This window comes from Parus major, chromosome 13, assembly GCF_001522545.3.
Source record: "Parus major isolate Abel chromosome 13, Parus_major1.1, whole genome shotgun sequence".
In the NCBI taxonomy this organism is placed as follows: Eukaryota; Metazoa; Chordata; class Aves; order Passeriformes; family Paridae; genus Parus; species Parus major.
This window is the reverse complement of record NC_031782.1, coordinates 11,430,200-11,451,341: the sequence shown is the minus strand read 5'-3', so window position 1 is coordinate 11,451,341 and position 21,142 is coordinate 11,430,200. Positions and strand designations below refer to the sequence as shown.

At 34.6% G+C, this 21,142-nt stretch overlaps 1 long non-coding RNA gene across 1 annotated transcript in view; it reads right to left on the bottom strand.

Annotated features, from left to right (window-relative positions):
• Positions 1-283: 283 nt before the first annotated feature.
• LOC107210723 overlaps positions 284-21,142 on the bottom strand; it is a 38,143-nt gene continuing 17,284 nt past the window's right edge. The window contains exons 2-4 of the long non-coding RNA XR_004499330.1: positions 4,962-5,009; positions 2,743-2,847; positions 284-490 (exon numbers count right to left, since the gene is read on the bottom strand). This is a non-coding gene — a long non-coding RNA (uncharacterized LOC107210723). The remainder of the gene's footprint in view (positions 491-2,742; positions 2,848-4,961; positions 5,010-21,142) is intronic.

Genomic DNA, 21,142 nt, shown 5'->3' with positions numbered 1-21,142 from the left:
CCTCAGAGGAGATATGGGAAATCAAAAATTCAGAAATTTTGGTTTGTTTTAAGGCTGATTATCCTACTGGTCATGGAATGTTTTAAAGCTGATTATGCTACTTGAAAGAGATGAGCTCACTCCAGTGCAAAAGTTTGGCTTTCCCAGGAAGGGAAAGATTCACCTACCCCAGTGCTTGTGCATCACTGGGGTATGAAAGGATTGCAGGCACAGGGTACAGAGCACTCTTGGGGTTTATGAGGATCATGTTCTACAATGTAAGACCACTCTTACCTTCAGTTAAATAAATGCTTTTTGAACCTGCTCCACTCAGTTGAACTTCCTGGGTGTCCATTCCAGGCTGCTGCTGCTGCTGAACAGCAGGAATGGGATATGTGGACATTTTTTTTCCAGGGAGGCAAAATACTGCTTGACAGCTTTTAAAAGAGACAACAGATGGGGAGACTGTTTCTCAAAATAATCCTCCCTAATGGACATCACAGTCACAATCCTGCAGAATGAAGGAGGAGAAAAAAAATCTCTGCAGCATCTGTAAAGGAAGTCCTGGGAAAACAAATAAATTAGGCTCTTTTAAACAAGCAAATGACTGCCCAAAATTATTTATGCACAACGATATTTGCTTAGTTAGTTCCTTCCATTTTGTTTATGGATGGTTTAACTGAATTTTCAGATGGGTTCTGTCAGATCATATTCCCAGTCCTGGCTCTTTTGTACTGCTTCAAAGTAGGGGCAGAAATTTGCTTAAGCAGCAGGGGAATTCTTAGCATTAGGATACCAAAGGTAATGCCAGCCAAGGTGGTGCCATGTTTTTTGCCACTTTTCCTTGTCCTTCTCACCAACATGAAAAGCAAAATGTTGAGAGCATTCTCCCTTTTCTTGCTTTCAATGCCATCCACATATGCAAATATATCTCATCACTTCTCCTTTTGGCAGTGACTAAACTATTAATATATATACCTCCACAGACTTCTAGTGCTTTTCTCAAACTTTTTTTTAGTGTAATTAAATTATATTTTCTTTATTCTATTTGTTGATCTGGGCAGTGAATCTTATATTCCTTTGTAGGGTCTAAAGCCTAATTAAATTCCTTGTTCTATGTTCCAACATCCATTACAACTGCTCTCTAACATTTTGGTTCTGTTTTCATAAGTAGTTTTCTCTTTTTTCACAGCTATTTTTCAAATATCTTGCTAATTTTGGAATTTTCATATTCATTGTTTAATTTGGTCTATTAAATTGTATGGAAATAAACATGGATTTTCCCTGTAGCAAAATGTCACAGAATGAGCTCCAGTGCTTCTAAAATTGGTTTAACTAAGGGAATGAAACAGAAAAAAAAATTTAAAAAAAAAAGGGCGTGGGCTGGAAATAGGAATAAGAACAGATGGCCTAAGTTAGCATTTTTAGATATTATATTACATAAAGTGGTAGGAGGGAAACTAAAAAGGTAAATACCAGCCTTTTTAATAGTAGAAGTGTTCTGTTGATACTCTCTCTGTATTGTATGGATATGAAAACTGAAAAGTACACTGCTAAATAACACAAATTTCAACATTCAACTGGTTAATTGGTTAAATTGGAATTTTAAGGATACACACAACAATTACAAGTATCTCTGTGTTTTTTTTAAGACTTTAGCATTTCTTTGAAAGGAAACAATTTTTTATATGATCAGATCTGCACAGCTGATTTGCAAATTAAATGCACAATAATATTCTTCAGAGACACTCTGCCACAATGTTTCTTCAAAGGAATGTCTGCAGTTTCTGCCTTGAAGCTGTCTACCACACTTGATGTGTGACTTCTCCAATGGCTGACTCTTTATTTAGGATCTCAGTTACTACCCAGACTTCTGTAACATTGCTAAGAAACTTCCAGGTGAATGCTGGAAGCACTTCTTATTCTATTGTGTGAAAACAAAAACAGAGTAGATTCAATTGCATTTTTGTTTTATTTTTTTTCCAGAGAAATGTTCAACACACTGGCTGGGATAAGACAAAAGCTTTTTTTTGTATGTGTATGAGTGTGTGGAACCTGGATACATCCTCAGGGGATTGTTAAATTGTCATTGGCATCATATTAGAACACAACTATAAAAGAATGTAGGTCATGTCTAAAAGTGTAAAGAGGAGTCCCAGAGATGCAATGTTCCTGAAAATGATCTGGGAGAGTGATTAATCATCCCATCATTGCTGAGAAAGTGGCAATCCAAAACCCTGAGGTATTTTGAAATATTTAGACAACATTTAGACAACATTTAGACAACAGTTTAGGATATGATCTTTGGAAATATGCAATGCAGATTTCAATTTATTTGGGTATAAGAGGCCTTGAACCTGTAGCAGAAATTAATTGTTAAAGCTGGAATATTTTGAGCATTTTGGTGAATCCATTAAGGCTCAAAACACAATATAAGTTACATCTTTAAATGGTAAACTTAGTATTGAAGTCAGATGTTCTTCACTAATTTATTAGCTAAGAAACTGTTTCTACTTATTAATTTAAGACATCCTGTCTCTCTATTCCTGACTAGAGTAATTTTTAATACAAGTATTAAAGACTGAAATGTTTAGTTTGGCCACAAAGCATCTTTCCAGTCAGATAACACCTGAAGAGCTGGTCAGAATTTAGCCATAAACCTCTTTATGACTATTTCATAGGAAAAATCAGATAGTGTCATTATATTCGTGGCTTTGAACAAAGTAATGCTCTTTTACATTATAAAAAGTAATTTTCCTTTACCTTTTGATGTCTTTTCCTTTCCAAGAATTTGTCATTTGCAATGATAGTCAGAATGTCATGGGAATCAAAGTTCTTCTGTGAGCAGCTCTGCTGGGTCATGTTCATCTGTGCAATGAGAATGAATGCATAAATGATTTATTTATGTCATTTTACATTTTGTTTTGAAACGTTTAATATCATGCTCTTATTATATATATTTCAAGAAGTATTTTCAAATAGATAATAGGTAATAAAACTGCATAATTTCTTATGATAACATGATTTTAACGAGTGCTGTGAATGAGGCTCACCATTAACATTTCTTGGTCCCTGAAGAAACTGTTCCTTCTTTTAGAATCTTTGTCTACACAAGTAAAAAAATAACAAAAAATCCTCTGTGTTTGCTTCCATTTATGCCCTTTGTGCAAAGCATAGGCAAACATTGATAAGAGCATGATTCAGATCAAACATAGCCAAAGGGGTTTATCTAGATTAAATATATATATATTCATTGGTTTATTTAGTAGATACATTAAGAACTAAAATGAAATACATTATAAAATAAAGCTTTACTGTAGCAGGCTACAGCCAGAGCTCCAGCTGAAACTTGTGTTTCTAAGATTTAGCACAATAAGAGAAGGATATTTCAGATTTTCAAGCAGTTTTTAGCTGTCTTTCACAGTATCCATAATCTTGTAGACTTTTCATTGGCCTACTTGCCTACTCACTGAAATACTTCTGCTGCTAAATTCAGTGCAGGAGCTGCACTTTCACCAATCATTTTCTGGCCTTATACTGCATTATAATTCTGCAATAAATTCTGATTTACTCCCTAAAGATTTTTCTGAATATTCTACTGTCTCAAAACCAGGCAAGAATCTGTAAAAAGTATCCATCCAGATAAAAACCAGCACAACCTTGTTTTATTGGGCAATTTATGTAGCATCAGAGGCATCATAGGAAGAAAGACCTTAGGAAATGAACCTTTCAAAGTACAGCACTCACTACCTAAAACTCAACCAAGGGTTTTTTATTCTTTTATTCTTTTTTATTTTTATTCTTTTTATTCTTTTTGGAAAGCTTCTCTTTCTATACTCATTCTCACTTTGTTAGACAATTATGTATTGTAGCATTTAAATATCTCTTTTCTGTGATGTCTCAGAGTGATCAAATTTAATAAAATTCTAGATAAATCTATAAACAAATCTGATCATAATAAATTGTTGTAGGAGTTCTAAATAGTTATAGTTATAAATAGTTATAAATATAACTGGTTTTGATTTAAATGTTGCCATAAACTTTGTTCAGGCTCTGCTGAGCCTGCAATATGTGTTAATCCTATCAGAGAGTGAAAAACACTTGTGGAAATACAATAAACAAGCCTTAAGGCAAGTTGAAGAATATATCATTTTATTATTGATCCAACAGTGGGTCTGAGAAGAAAAAGAGCTTTAACTGGTCAGTTATCATCCACTGACTCACCATCTAAATTGTGTTAGTTACTGCAGGTGTATTTTTCTTTTTGAGAAGAGTGCCTCACTGCCAAAGACCATTCATATCAAGTTATTAAAATAATATTCAAAGTTCTTTTAGAAATGCTCTTATAGTTCAGGAACCATATTCTGTGTTTAATTTTAGTTTATTCCCTTTGATTGGATAGGCATTGCTAGAAAACTGCTGAAATAAAACTGTGTAAAAAGCATGCCACGAGGATTTTCAGTACTGAGTATATTTGGTTCCTGTGGTTCTAGAAACTTTTAAAACTTTTTTGCTGTGTGCAAATTAATCAAACAGATGCTGGAGTCATGAATCTCTCTTGTGCCAAATCAACTCCTTTCTTCTTTTTATGGGTTTAAGGGTTTATAAACACAGTGACAACAAATATGCATACCTCTTTAATTATTATTTGATGATCAGGCCACATCAGCAAGAAAAGTGAGACTAATTTGTTCAGTCTTGCTATATGATATTGGATGTCAATAGGAGAACACTGCTTACATTTTTCTTCTCTAGTTGCTTTTGAATTCTTACATGCATTTCAGTTTTATTTCCACTCCCATAATTTTTATTTTCCTTGGTAATAATTCAGGTTTGTTAGAAAGAGCTTCTTTTCCACTATTTTGAATAATTATTTTCAATAATGAAAATAAGGGAGACATGAATTAACTACAAGGATTTTTCATTTTGGACAACTATAATGGAACTTAGCAATAACACATTTTTTTCCCATGCTTACTTACCATTTTCACATGAACTCCATTAGCAATTAACAATGCCAATTAATGAATCTGTGCAGGAGAGTAAAGATGGAAAGTTTCAAAACATTTCAAAGTACACTAAATTACAATTAAAAAATTAGTAATGTGAATAAACATAAAAATATTTATTTGTAGTAAATAAACTTTGTGATTGGGAAGAGGAATTTGTGAAGAAATTTTCTTGACAAGTCATATGCTTCAAAAAAAATATTCCCATGTACTGCTAGGGGTTTAGGCATCAGAATACTTTATGAGCCAAATCTAAATCAATATTAACATGAAATATTCACAATGAATACAAGGGAACATGTGAGTTGATATAAAACATTCATCAGTTAGATAATTTACAGTACATTTTTTCCCTGTTCATCTATCCTACTTTGACATTATGCTTGTGGGTTTTTTTAAACATCACTTTTCTTCAGAAATGAATGGAGAACTCCAAGTAGGGAGATAATTTGGGTTACCTCTTCTGCCACCAATTTTGTATGTCTCATTTTGCTCTCTGTAAAGACAGGTAAAAATCACATGTGTTTCTCTGTTTTTTTAAAGTATATTGTAAGATCTCAGAAGAAACATTCAGTTCATGATATACACATGAATTACATGTGCCAGTTCTCAGTTCTGAGTCCTGTTGTAACAGAGATAAATTAAATAGCAGGAATTTTAATCAGGTTAGGCTTATAAGTGCCACAGAAATATTTGTTAACCATTTGAGTTTCATCCTGTGCATAGGATCACACTGGCTCTCCCTTAAACTCAAAATCAAGTTGGATCTTGTTAATAACACTATGACATCATGACAGGAGTTACTGTATGCAGATTTGCCACTTATAATCAAATCACCACTTCCTCTATCAGTTTGGTTGCATTATTAAGTGTCACTTAAAAGTAATTTCAATGATTAAATGAGCTGTTCTTCACAACAAGCACATCATTTTCTTTTTTCCATGAAGCTTTCAAATCAAGACATAATATTCTGTACTTGGTACATCCATGTCAGGTGTAAGAAAGGAAGAAAACTGAAGTTTTACTTTCTTATATGCTGAGAGGATGTTTCCATCACTTGGATTATGCATTTCTCTGTGGTTTTATTTTGTAGTGAGGAATTATTTTGCTCCCAAAGGCAATTCTGGCCATAACTGTGAATAATTATTTTTACAAGTAGGACCAGAAGAAAATGAAGGTGAATATACTGAGAAAGTTGGTGGTATTGGTTCCTTCTGGAGTTATCAACCACCATTGCTATATCAGGTGGTATGTCAATTTGAAAACATTATTCTAAAAGCCTCGTGTGAACAAACAGCAGCATTATTCTTTTCATTCAGGTCTCAGATTCAGATGTTTCTCACACTAAATTAAATGCCATTCAGTGTAAGAAAAGTCTATCTTGTTAACCCTCTTTTTAATCTGATTGAGGATCTTAAGAAAATATAAGAGGCAATTGATATTATGCCACCTCTAATAAATCTTTGTATTACTAATTTTAATTAAACACAAAGTATATGGTCTCTTAATCCTTTTAGTAACAGGCATGTGTGAGAAATAGCAGCAACTCAGATTATGAAGGACATTCCAAGCACAAATTTATTTGTTTTCCTCTGATGCAAGAGAGTTGAATTTAACTTTCTGCAAATAAACAACTGTAACTTCTAGAATGATAAATTCACTTTATTTTTTAGTAATGTAATTCAACACAAGCTTTTGGAAAACTCCAAAAATTATGGAAGGAATTTCTAAAATGACAAGTGCTGTCATAGTCATCAAAGAAAATTTCTATCAATTCTAAGTGCTTTATCATGTCTATGTCTTCAGAGCTGACTAGTCAATATCTAACTTCATCAGTTTTTTTAAAAATTAGAGAAACATATACATATTAAAAATTCTGTTCTGTTGGCTGAAAGCATAGTATTATTGTTCAAATGTCTGCAGCAGTCTGTTACTTGATTGTTCTTTTTGTGGCTCAATTACAATTTTAGATTATGTCTAAAATTATCTGCTGTGTTCTTGATATCTACTGCCAAGCACATGATATTCTGTAAAGCTGAAATTGCTAAACCTCTTATGCAGATTTTTTTTCTAAATGTTATACCTAATTTTAGCACTGTTAACATTGTCATCTTGCAATTATATAGGGGCATATACAGCATGACCTGCAAATAATGTATCAGCAAAGGGTTTTCCCTCCTACAGGCTTCTATTTCAAATGCTTCATGGAATCAGAAGGTATGTGAAAGTTATTCTGAGCCACTAGCCCACCTACTGCATGTCACTGTGCACTGCTGAAAAGTACTATTAAAAAAATTAATTTAAAATGGTGAAGAAGATAGGAGCTGTTACATTTGTTGTGACGGAATTTGTAAGATGCTGAGTTTTGTGTGTCAGTTAAAAGCAAAAGAAATCAAGAATGTCATATTTCAATCCACAGCTTCCCCAGAGTAGTTTCATGAGTTACTACATTGCCAGCTGCCAGATGGTCAGTGACTTATCTGAGGGCTCAGATAATTTATCAACAATGACATTCATTCATTTTTAGAAATTTTTTATTTAGGAAAAACGTGATTTTTCTGCCTTACTATTTTTCTTCCTACAGAGTAGTGAGGAAATGAAGAAATTTGAGATGTCATTCTTACTTTGCCCTGTAGTTAGGCAGGAATTCATGGGGATAGATAGATCTTCTGGATGAGTGTGCAGGATTCCTTAAATGCACAATGGTTTTCCAGTTTTGAGTCATTAGGAGATGTCTATCTGAGAGTATGGAAAAGAGCTGAACTGGGCCAGCTAGTGCAAAATCCAACAGCACATCATGCAGTGTCTATTGACAAGATCCCACATCTGCAGTTCAATAAGGAAAATATTCTTATTTGCAAGGACAGGTACAGTGTCCAGGTGACCATGTGAAGGATGAAGGGAACAAAGAGGCTCTATCTGACAACTGATCTTATTTTTGCCTTCCACCAAATTCCCCCCTTTTGTTTTTCCCCTGATTTCACAGCTCTTGTTGTTAAAAATGTTTGTTTTATTTCCTAAGTATGGGACCAGCACTATTCTACAGATGCTATAGGTCTAACACAATGGTGTAGTAAAAGGTGGCAGTTTGGAAATTTTACATAGCTGAGAATTGAAATCCTGGACTATAGATAAGTCTTCAAAGCTTATTCAAGCTCTGAATACAGATGTGACAGAATTGGCAGAACTCCTTAAGTTTAATTGCTTCAGAGTTTACTCATGAGTTCTTTAAAATCCCACTCTACAGCAATAGACATGAGTGAAGAATTCCACCTGAACAACCTGAGGTGTTCCTTTAACTGGATCGTTTGAAACAGGAATAGGAATTATTTTCACAATTCTCTGAGGCAAGTCCAGCCTGCAGAAAGTGTAATTTCATCATATCCTACATAGTTTTTTCTCTCTCTCTGTAATGCCCTTGTTGCCTGAACAGCTTGCCCAGCTGAACTGCACTCACATGATCTCTCTGGAGCTCAGGAGGTGATGTACAAGGAACGCAAATGTAGCATTTGCTAATGGCCTGTAAATTGCAGACAGTTTCTATTAACTGCTTGCTTTATGATACACTGGGTAAATAATAATTCTTTTTCTCATTAAGAGGAGGAAGAGGGGGAAAATGAAAATACTAAAACAGTATTATCAGGATAAATAATAAAAATAAAAAGCAGCTGACAAATAAAAAGGAAGGCTGACTAGTCAAGGGATAAGAGATAAGCTATATTAATGAGGAAGGTGAACCTGATTGATTTAGAGCCATTATTTAGAGCTGGGAGGAAGGGAAATTAGAAATAGACCCTATTTTTATATCATTGCATAATAATTTCAATGAACAAAGTGATACACTGGTATTTACTTAGGAAATCTAAGAATTTGGGGCATTTAAAGCTCTTAGAGCCTAGTAAATGCATTTCAAAACATGGTATCTTCCTGTTAAGGTAGAACATTCTTTTGTTATGCACTACTCTGGAACTTGAGATTAAGATTTGACTCTAGGTCCCAAGTACTAACATGACATGGAAAAAAATTAAGAACTGGGAAAGAAACTACCTGCAACATTCACTGGGGCTCCAGAACTCTACTAACTTGTGTGTCTGGGTGGGATGTACTGTCTGTCACAGGAAAAAGGGGATATTTTTAAGTGTAAATCCATATTAATGGAGATACCATTATCTGGTAGTCTGTGAATCTGTTGAAATCAATTGGAGCTGGACAACAGATGGGTTTTGGTGCCTACGTGTTGCCTTCAGTCAGCAGCAAGTCAATAGCAGAGAATGTGGTTGAGCTCAGGCTCCTCAAGGACTAAACTGATATCCTGACTGCCAGCCCCTTCCTTTCAATCCTAAACAGTGAGACTGGAGGGAAGCAGCATGAAAGAAAGATGCTACACAGTGTTAGTGAGAACAGACACAACCTCTAAATATTCTAAATATTCAGCTGTGGTGGTTTATTAATTTTAGAACCTGTTACTTGTTTCAGTGAGGTTGTCATTTCCTGGGGCTCTTGTTGGGCCTGCACATGTGGCAGCAAGGGTAAGAAACCTGCTTATGCCCTAGAAAATTAAATCCTTACTTAGCACAATCAAGGAATGGATGAAAAGTGGAATGGTTGAATTTCATGAGCTCCACAGAATGTTTCATATCTTGGTAGAAAAATACAAGTAACCAGAAAAAGACTTCTGGTTAGAAGACAAGACAACTTAACTTCAATTGAAAAAGGTAAGAGGTAAACTGTGCTGGCTCTAAATGTATTTTTTCTAAAGGCAGGGGTCATAAATGGAAATTGTAGGGTGTTCCACAGCAATATCACATCCCTTGTGACAGTATTGTGCCCACGGTTAACAGGGACATACCAGTCTTTAAACATGTGACTCATGGGAACCAGTGATAATGCTGATCAGTGTATCATGTAACAGGGGAAAATATTAAAATAAAATTATTCAAATTAATAAAGAAAATAAGTTTTAAAAAATCAGCTCAGAATTATATATTAATGTACCATTCTGTTTAATTTGTATTCTAATACTGGTCTTAGAAAAACACTCTGCCAGTTTGGGGTATTTAGTGTAATATTTAATTTAAAGCTGTGATTGAATTCTGGAAAATCTAACAAGCATTTAACTTCATTTATTAATATCTTAAGATGCAGTATTCATCATCAGTGATTTTGATTAATGTTCCCCTTCAGCAACAATATACAACAGTAAGGTGACCTTGAGGAGAGAACATTCCAGGCTATTAAATAATAGACGTCCAAAAGATTATTTTGATTTCTGTGTCTCCCTGATTCATTCATTCCTTTGGCAAAAGTTGTTCTTGGTAGAATAAAGCCATGCATGCAATGAGAAAATTCTTTAAATTTGAATTAATTTTCTTTAACTTTTAAATTGAGGTTTAGCTTCCTTTGGGGGCCATCATCAATCAACATTAAAGGTCACTTGCTGATTGTTTTTTTTCCAGTGACTGGCTTATGCTTTGAAATTTTTCTTGTATTTTCCAGATAATTCCCATAATACATAAACATAAAGCTAAAATTATTAATTAATATTACATATTTATAAGACAAGTTGCATAAGTGTTCCTCTAGGATACTTTGGATGTAATTATTCACTGAACTTAACGAAAAGACTCAGGGGAAAAATATTTTACCTGCCACTTAACATAGAAATGATCCAAAGGTAAGGAAAAGGTCAACAAGACTGGGAAACAATAAATATCTTTTTTTAGATAAGGATTTGAATTAATAAATAATTTTTAATAGTACAGATCTTTAAGAAGAGGTAAATTATTAAGTATTATAAGAAGAAAATAATTTGTCTTGAAAATTTATTCTTCAGTGTTCTATAGTTTCAGTGCAGGGTCAGTTCCAGTAGTAAATAGTATGGGACAAGCTGAGTGTTTAGTTATGAATGCTGGGATAGTCACATGGAAGAGAGAAGTCTTATTCTGGACACAAATAGATCAGGCATAACTTTCTTCTTTGAGTGGACTCTCTTCTGCATCTGAATCCTGCAATAGCAATAACACAAATGTATCACTCTCTCTTTCCCGTTGAATTATAAGGTCAATAAAAGGTAAATTTGTGCTGGTTTTGCTTCTAAGGTCCTGAAATGTACCTTTCATTAGAATCACTTGTCTGCAGTTAGCTGCACACCAGTCCTTGAATTTGCTGGTGGCTCAAGTAATCCTGCACCAGCTGAGGGGAAGTGCTTTGTTTATATGATCTTTGTTAGTAGCACTGTAATGGAAAAAAATATGGTAAAATATCTTGTGTTGGCATGCTTTACTTATGTTTTGCTATTCTTTAGGTAGTATACAGGTCTATTTCTCTTTTCATACAGAGTGTAGCTAATCCTCCTTTGGACTGGCTCTCTATTTTCCCACAAATCTAGGTGAATTTTTTTTCTAATGACCTTGTTTACTGTGACTCCTTGATGAAAGAAGGTTTAATAACAGCCTGTCTGAAAAAAAAATAAAAGAACAAAAAAAAAAGGCAGCAGAATTGCTATTTCTTTGTCAATAATCTGCAAAATGTGGTGTTTGGTACCTTTTGGTTTTGAGAAACTACTGCAGTGTGAGCCAGTAACATTCTTGTGTGGACCTCAGGCTGCCCAGGGCTTCATCTGAGCATAGCCAGGATGCTGAGCAGCACATCAAAACCCCAGCACATGCATCCAGAAAACACTTGGGCATTATAGTTTAGGTGTTAGTTGTAAAAACCTGATGCAGGTGGTGGAAACCAATTTCTTCTAACTTTTATGACAGGTTTGACTGTAGCTCTTAAAAATAAGTATTGTGATTGCTTTTTCTCTACAGGTTTTTTTTGTGTTTTGGGTTTTTTTAAGTACAGATAATATGCAGAAAGTAGAGATACCTGCCATTTTAAAAGGAAAACTCTACCAATGTTAAGTTGTGGCAAAATTATTTCATTGAAGCTACTATTACAAGGGAAGAAACCCACTGACTAAACTAATAGTAGTCATGAGTGCATTCTCACATTTAAAAGATTAAATAACTTCATTTCAGGTTTTTTTAGAGGCAATTCTGTCCTTGCTGTCTTGATTTATATATTATGGGGGCTTTTTTTATACTTAAACCTGATCTGATATGAAAGCTAAACCAACTTTGTTTCATCGGCTGAAAATACATTAAAAAAATTCAAAATGCTCTTTCAAATATCTTTTCTTTCTATTGGTTTTCTCTACAGTTTGTAATTTACTGTGACTTTTTTTGCTCCTCCAACTTCCTATGGAGGCACTCAGAGTATATCCAAATGCCTGGTGTCAGAATGTTCTTTTATAGCAAGTCTTTGCTCAGGAATGAATGTCCAGTTGGGTAATAATTGATAACAACTTCCTCTGAAATCATTTAAAATTGTTTTCTCTTTAAACTTGTGATTAAAAAGCTTAAAGCAAAATAGCTAAGTTTTAGCATCAAGATAGCAAACCAAAGAATGCTTAGAAAGGAAAATCATGTTTGGAGAATTCTTTAGCTCATGGTTGAAAACAGAATAGCAGAACATTTTTGCTAAAGAGAAGGAAAATAGAAAAATATTATAGAAACCAATGCAAATTAGACTTATTATATTACTCCAGGGATTTGGCAGCACAATTTAACACAAAGTAAGCAAAATTTTACTTCTGAGTTTTACAGTTGATTGATTTTCCACGGTTGGTTTGAAATATCTTTGGTTCTGGCTATAAGAATAGTGAATTCTAATTTTATCAACTTTGGCAGATTTTGTAAAATGCATTATTTTGTAAATCCTTTTTCTTCTACTTCAAAAAAATGACAGAAAAACACAGGTCTGCTGTAGATTCAGGAATCTCTTGAACTCTCATATCTGTAAACAGTCTAGCACTGTGTCTAGGTGCTGTTCCTGTTATCCTGACTACCCTGAAGCCGCCCAAACTTATGGATGTTGAAGTCACTTTGTAATTTTGCTGTCACTCTTAATGTAAACACTATGGGTGAGAATTCCCTTTAAACCAACACCCTTCCTGCTCCTGTTACTATAATTGCACTCACTTTCAAGTATCTCTAATTTGAGTGTAGGTATCTCACAAGACATGCTTAGAGTCCAGCTTTTTCACTGCAACAAGCTCTGAAGTTGGATGCTTGAAGGGCATGTATGAGATTTTTCTCTGTCATAACTTTAATATTTAGAAAACAAAAATAATTTTCTGTACACCACAAACTAATCAGCCTTTGAAAGAAAATTGAGAAAAAAAGCAAAATTAGGAAACTTATGTTCTGATAAGTACATTAATTTTTGAATTTTGTAAATGATGTAGATTTGGAAACCATAGTTATTGAAAATTTGCTTCTCCTATAATGCTAATCATGGATGTCTTCAAAATCTGTAGAACTGAACCTGTTTCCCTTTTTGACTGCTTTCTGCTATGATTTTGCTGCAACTCTTAATTTCTTTCTCTGGATCCATATGGTCCTTTCTGGACTCTGCAGTAAGATTTGTGTCTCCAAGGTGCACAGTGTCATGGAATTACACTTTCTAAAGCTTTGTGTTGCTACCAGAGTCAAGTTTAGGATGAGGGAGATACAAAATAATACAGGCAGGGTCTGAAAATTCCTACTGAGCCATCACTGATGTCTGAGGATAGTAGTAGCCAGAGCAGATAAAACTCAGCTGCATCTGATCTGATCCCACTCATCTCCTTTGGGTTTATTAAAGATTATGTTTTGCCATTAGAACACCTAACACACTTTTTGAAGAACTGTCTCAGTGTCTGAAGAAGTCTGTGTTCATGTTGAAGAGTGAGATCAGCATTTTGCACCCTAATTCAAATAGGTTTGCTCTAAGATTGTAACAAATGGGACTGCTGGGAGATTTCAAGCTTTTGTGTGGCTTTAAATTCTTATTCTTTATTTGTCTTTTCATAATTTTTTTGTAATGGGATTCAATTGTTCATTTGAACATAATAATAATGAAATAATACTTCAATTGTTTATTGAAGTATTATTGGTTTCTCTTTTATTTTAGCTTAACTTGGCAATTTAATTTACCAACATTGTTTTTAAGGAGAAAAAAAGAAACTCTTAAGGTGTCAAAATATTTTTCAAGGGATTAAGTGTTCTAACAGACTTTCATGAAAACCAGTTCTTCAGTTCTCATCTAACTTAACTAATGAAACCTTCCTACCAAATGCAGAGGTTGTCATATGGGATGGGGTTTTCTTTAAGAAATGTGAAATCATTAAATATGAGTATATGTTAATAACCTCTGTGAATATCCCTTTGGGTGAACAGATTTGGAGTCTTTTTCTTGAAAGCCTGGCCTGCCACTGCCATTTCCATTTCATTTGCAATGTATGTCCCTTGGGCAGTGTCCCTTGACTTCTACTTGAAGACAAATAGAAAAATCAGACAGTTATTTCTCATAAATGTTTAGGATTAGAGAAATGTTACAAAATAATTAGTTTGAAGGTTTTTCTGTATTTCTCATGTACATGTCTGCTTATATAGGTGTTAAACAGCTTGTACACACATCTACAAGAGTAAATGTGGATACTTTGAATGTTTACACAGGGACTGATGATGCATTTTACATCACTGTTTACTGTAAAAGAACAGTGTAAAATGTTTAATGTCACAAAAGGTCAAATGAAAGCCTTTAATTTCATTTTTGCAGAAATTGGATGATCTGGCTTGAAATTGGTGTCATTCAGTAATAATTAAAGAGTGTGAAAAAATTAAGTCAGTAGGAAAAGCTTGTCGCATAGTCAGCATAAGTAAGCATCCCAGTAGTTTAGTAAATGAATGTTAGATGAAAAAATTCTCTTTATTTCTGGTTTCCCATGTACTAAAAATGTATTATGCTATTTGTAATTGTCCTCTTCTCTTGACATTTGATCTGCTGCCACTCATTTCCCAACATCTTTTTCACATTTCCCAGAACTTTTGCTGTTTTATTTTTTAGCTTCATGCCAGATTTATGGAGCTTCTTGTTTACAAGCACAGATGTTTCAACCCACCTCTAGAATGACAGTGTGACATGATTCCACCTGTTCTCTGGAAAATCATGACATGTTTTTCTGACTTGTCCTCACACACAGCTCTATCTCCTATTTAGACAAAAACATACATGTTTTCCTTTTGCTGTCTCCTTTCTCAAAGACAGCAGCTCTTTGATTTTTCTCCTGTGCATCACTATTTTGCTCAGGCTTTTATTAAGACATTTGCATCTTAGTTCTTATGATTATCATGAACCCAGATCTATAAGATGGACTTTCTTATCTATGCAATCAGTAAGGTTTTTCTCCAGTGTCTTCCTCTGGCCTCTAGCTGCTTTAATTTACATTGCCATTGGCCTAAAACCCTTAATGGAGTTATCCAGTCTAACAGTGTGAAAAGTAATTTGCCTTACAAATGTTTCCTTACCCTGGAACTTTATTGATGTGCCTTTCCTTCCCTCTTTCATCAAACATAAGTTACTTCTCTCTGTTTTCATTTTACAGTCAACTTTCCCATAAGCTGTCAGTCAGAACCAAGAGATCAGTCATCACTGATCCTGCACTTGTGATGTCAGCCTCTAATCTACATGTTCAAGCAAAGAAATTCTCTATTGCTTTTGGGTATGATGATGTTTGCACAAGTACTTCAGGCAGACCTTTCTGGGGATCTCATGCCTTTGCCTAAGCTCAGATTTTTGTTTGCATGATTTTTCAAATTCTTTCATAGAATGGTGGTGACAGACTTAACTGTCTTATATTCATATTTATATTTTACCAGATCAACTCTGAGGTATGAAAGCTCTTGTAAACTGTCATTGCTAAATATTCTGAATTTGCTTCAGAAAATGGTTAACAGGAACACAGGTATGGTTCTCTAAAACACTATGACTACTGATGAAATTTCAGGGCAATATTATCCCATTGTTAGTTTGTCTTCCAGCATTTCACACTCAGAGCCCCTTAAATATGATGCACAGTTATGTTAACTTTTTTTTTTAATTAGGTTTCAGAAGATTATCTGTAACCATCTCCTCCTCTCTTCTTTGAGACAGGAATTATCCTAATATTTCCAGTTAGTTGCTTGTCCAGTTACTTGGACAATGGCACTACATAAACTGTTTACCAACAGAGTCACAGCCCTGATGGAAGAAATGACTGGGCTGCTTTTTAAGCTTAACTCACAGCCTCGTTAGATTTCTCTTTGTGAAGTGTTTATTTAATTAATGGAAACAGTGTCTCTGGAACATATCAAGCATAAACTTGCTCTGGGAGTTCAGAAGAACAGTGTTGAGTTAGAGAAAAACGGCACCTAGGTTCCTTTTCTTCATAACTTGTCATATAAGAAATTATATTCTGATAATTTAATTATATTAATATATATGTCTAAGCAATATATTTGGGGTTTTTAAAATGAATGGGGCATTGGAAAGTTAAAATTAACATTGTTGTTATTTACTCATATTAGGTAACAAAAACTTATGGCAGAACTTCATTAAAAATTTGCTTTGAACCAACAGGAGAAAATTAATTCACTAGGAGGGCTAGAGTTTAAATCATTTTTTTGTCCTTGTTAGCGTAATAGTTTTTTGATATGCATTCTGCAGGGTTGTTTATAGGTATTTGAGATAAACTATGACAACTCTTGCCTTTGAAATGAGATCCTTGAGGTAAATGGGTAAATGTCACTTTTTGCAAGTTTGGTGGAAATACAGTAAAAAAAACGAACCACAATTTGGGATGTCTGTCATTGCAATGTCTATCAGAGAAAAGAACAATATAATCAGAGACTGGGGGAAGCTGTTGATGCAAATTTTGCCCTCCATCACATTCCTTTTTGAATTAAAGCATTTAAATTTGCAAGACCTGTGGAGGTTTTGTATAATACAGCAGATGGCAGGAGCTGAAGAGGGTGAAAACTGCTGAGAGACACTTGATCTAATTTTTCCTTCCCTAGCTTAGCCTGTAGATCTTTCCCAGTAACTGTGTAAGACATCATTTCGAGGTGGTGTGGAAAAGCTTCTGGCAAGAATAAAGGACAGTGGACCTTTCTGCATGGCACTGAGGGAAGGATTTTATGTATCCCAAGGTGATATTGTGCATATCAAGGTGATATGTCTAAGCCAATAACTTCTGAGAAGAAATGTCTAGAGCTCATAACTTTAGGTGTTTGTCCATTCATAAGTTCGCAGTTCCTACTTTATCAGACTATACTTTTGCAATTAGGGAGAAGTAAGAATAATGTTAGAAATATTTTCTGTAGGTTTATAACAAAAAAAGGTGGTGCAAATGAATCAGATATTAGCAATGGGAACCCCTCATTAAGGCTACTGAACTGCTAAATGAAATTTAACTCCCAGTTTTCCCCACTTATGCAGCATTCTGCTAATCTAGCTGAGGTCTATGTTTCAGTTTTTATGATGTGGAAAGAGAATCCTTATCCTTGGACTGAAAACTGTCTATTGCCTTGAAAATTTTATATGGACTTGGATACAGTATCAGGGTTGAATTAAAAAAAAAATCAAAAAGAAAAAGGTTTAGTAGTTAGACTTACATAATGCTTTTCAGTAGTGACAAATGTTTATTTCACACTATTCTTCCTTACTTTGGCAGACTTAAAATGTAAGCTTCTTCAAATGAAATACTTTGGAAAAACAAGCAGTAGCTGAAACACCCCCTTATTAAGTATTTTCATCAGACTGGCAGGTTTATGACATGTTGTATCCTACCGTTCTCCAAAAAATACAGTAAATGTTATTTTGCTGAAAAAGCTAATGGTTTATTTCTGTCAAGTGGAGTTACATAAAAAGAACTACCATGTCATTGAATGTAAGCATGACCAAAGCTGAATTTTTTTATGAAAATTACTGTTAAAATATTAAATCAAATTTACCTTTAAGTTCCCTTGCATCTAGAGATTTTCTAGATTGGACTCAGGAAGAGATTTACACTTCTCTGATAATATATTTAATAGCATCTAAGTGATTTGAGATATTTCTTATCTCCCAACCTTTCTCCTGTGATTTATACACAGTTCTGCATCTGAAGCAACTTGCAGGAGGTGCTCAGTAGCTGAATATTTTGTGGGGGAATTGTTTCCTTCTTCAAGAAGTGTCAGATTCTGGGTCAGTCAAATAAGTAGAAACAGACACCCAGGGGAGCAATATCCATTACATAACAATTTAAGTCTGCTGAAGTCAGTAGTGCTGAAATAATCAGTTTTGGAACTGAATGTTGTCTCATCAACCCATCAATATGTAGAGATCCAATGTGCTGTGATTGGTGTGTGCAGAAATTAGAGTTTGCAAATTTGTTCCTTAGCCAATTGAATTCCATTTAATCTCTCAGAACCACCTTTAGAATGCTGGCCATTGAACTTTATTACATTTTACATTGAAGTGTATTTGCTAACTCTGATGGCACTGAATTGGCAGAGATTGAACCATACTGTGCCACAGAGTTTGTGGCAACGCCAGAATGTCTTGCTACTTTTTCTGTGAAGATATATTTTCACTGTTGTCATACAAAGGGTGTGCTTTATGAATGCCTTCTTCTGTATTTCATGATTTAGCATTTATCTATGTTTCCAGAATATATATAAATAGATATGTGATGCTGTTTTAAGGCTGATATGTTGTGGGAATGTCTGAAGGTGTGGATATGCCATGAAACACAAAAATATTGGCACTACTTTTTGTTATAGTGGGTTTTTGCTTTCTGCTGTCTGCAGGAAATGTTATTGAAAGCTGTATGGTTGAGGTCATACTTTTTTCAGTGTATTCTCCCTGAGTTTTAAACCTCAGTGTGTCCCTTTCTACTGGGTGATGATCAGTTTGGATGTCACTAGATAAACCAGGATCCCATCCAGGCCAAATACTGCAAGAGCTCCTCCTAATGGAGCTAACAGAAAGAAAATAAAAAAATTTAAAAAAAAGAGGGGAGGGTGGGGGGTGTATGGAGCAGGGGGGAGAAAAAGAAAGAAAAAAAACAAAGTTGGAAAAGGAATATGGGAAAATTTTCCTGCATTTTCTGCTCTGTGTTTCCTAATTTGAATGGTCTCACCATGTTACTGAAAGGCTTTGGTGCACCTTGTGTGAGACAATGACATTTGGAATGTTTCCACACAAAGTATGCATTTCTTCTTGAAGATTATTTTACAGTGAAATTCATATTTAGACAGTGAAGAAAAGTGTTCTAATGCTTTACAGGTGTGTTCAAAACCTGGTGCATTTTTCTTTTGATGCATTGTCTCTGGAAACACTGCCATACTAAGCTGATCAGAAATGCATCCTCTCTCTGCCTGCATTAGCATGCAGGAACTTGTGTGCAAAGCTGCTCCTTTTGCAAAGTCAAATCTGTATGCAGGGAGCATTTCTACAATGAAAAGATGGCTGGACTAAATCGAATATTTGCCTTATAATAAAGACTTCTAGATTCTAGTCCTGTAGATCCCAGTGCTTTTTCACTTCAGCTGAATGTGTCCCTCTACTCACTGGTCTGGGTAAGGAGGACAAAACAGAATCTTAATCTAAGATGACAAAATTCTCTCCACGAATATGGAGGACATGTTTTAATTCAAGCTGTTGCCAGTAAAAGAATGGCTGGCTGGCTACAACAGCCTGGAGCAGGTTGATAGGGAGTGACTGTTGGGCTTTTATTCTATTTCTTTATTTCTTTTTAATATAGAGCAGAGTCACCTTGAAACTAATTTGAAATAATCACATCTTGTTAAATAGTTACAGTAATCTAATGAATTATGATTAAGTGATCTTTACAAGCTGTGACTAAAGAATAATATTTTTTACAAAAGTGTGGTAAGTATTAGGGCCATTTGAATCAGTGGGACTACATTTGGCAAAGAAAAAGACGTCAGTCATGGCAAAAGCAGTTTTCTATCACAATATTACTGCTGGGCACTTCAATCACAGGTGTAAATAAGAGCTCCCTGGTGACTGCTGTTTCACATCCAGCTGTGATAATCTCTGAGGGGCTATTTAACAGATGGACACCATCTCAAACCTGCTCATACCTGATGTCTTTCTGCTAAAAGCTGTCAAAAGAATTGTGTGTGGCTTTATATTGGATTTCTCCATCCCTTTGGAATCCTGTGATATATATCATTATTTAGATAATCACTATCTAATTTGCATAGTGAGAAGAGTACATGGTAAAAAGCAAGTTTAACACAAGACAAATCTGTGCACTCTCTTCTTCCATGAGTGTTTTTAATTTCCTGGCCAAAATGTGTACATATGTTTGGTTCTTACATATTCCAGAAGGGTGGCTGTGATAAATAAAAATGGCATATGTTCCTAACGTCAGAGTTTGAAGACAGCTAGTGATTTTGAGCTAAATCACAGTAGGCCCAATTCTATTTTCAGTTTTCCTTGAAATCCAAAGCACTGACTGAACTACAGCAGGGTATGAGGATCTCTAATGGTCTAATATTGAAATAAATAGATTAGAAGACAAGGTGAGAAAGGAACTAAATCCAGACCAGGCAGAATACAGCATTGCATTTGAAGGTGGCAGTTCAGCAGCTGCACTTCTGTGTCTCTGAGTAGTGGAGGTAAAACATTCTTTGCAAACTGAGTCAAAAATGAGTTAAAATACAGTCACGAAGTGTAATTTTTCTGGCATTGAACAGGGGTGTGATACTACTAATATACATTTCCTGGATGTTTAATCATACCAAACTTTAGGTCTTTCAACTTGTTAGTTCTCAAACCTGCTGTCTATAAAGAGAAAGGCTCTTCATTCTTCAATCTCCATTCATGGAGAGAGGGTCTTAGAGAATTCACTTATTTAATTATCTCAATTTGGAAAAGATATAATCTTCCTCTTTAGTCATTTTAAGAGAAGGCCACTTCCAACAGTTAGGGTACATTTGTGTCATTCTGTTTACACAGTCAATATGTTCAAGGTATCTAGATGATGAACTTAAATATTTACCTTTATTCAGGATAATTATGGTGCATAAATCATTCACTAAATCATTTTAAATGAGCAAATTTGCATAGCTTAGATGTCAGTTCAATTAATTCATCTGCTTAAATAATTTAAAAGAATGAATTAAACTAATGTTTGCTACAATTAACTTGTCCAATTCTAGTACTGAAAAGGGTCACTGCAACCAATTCTAGAATGATGCAGTAGATGACTTATTTTGATTTCTAAACTAATCATATAT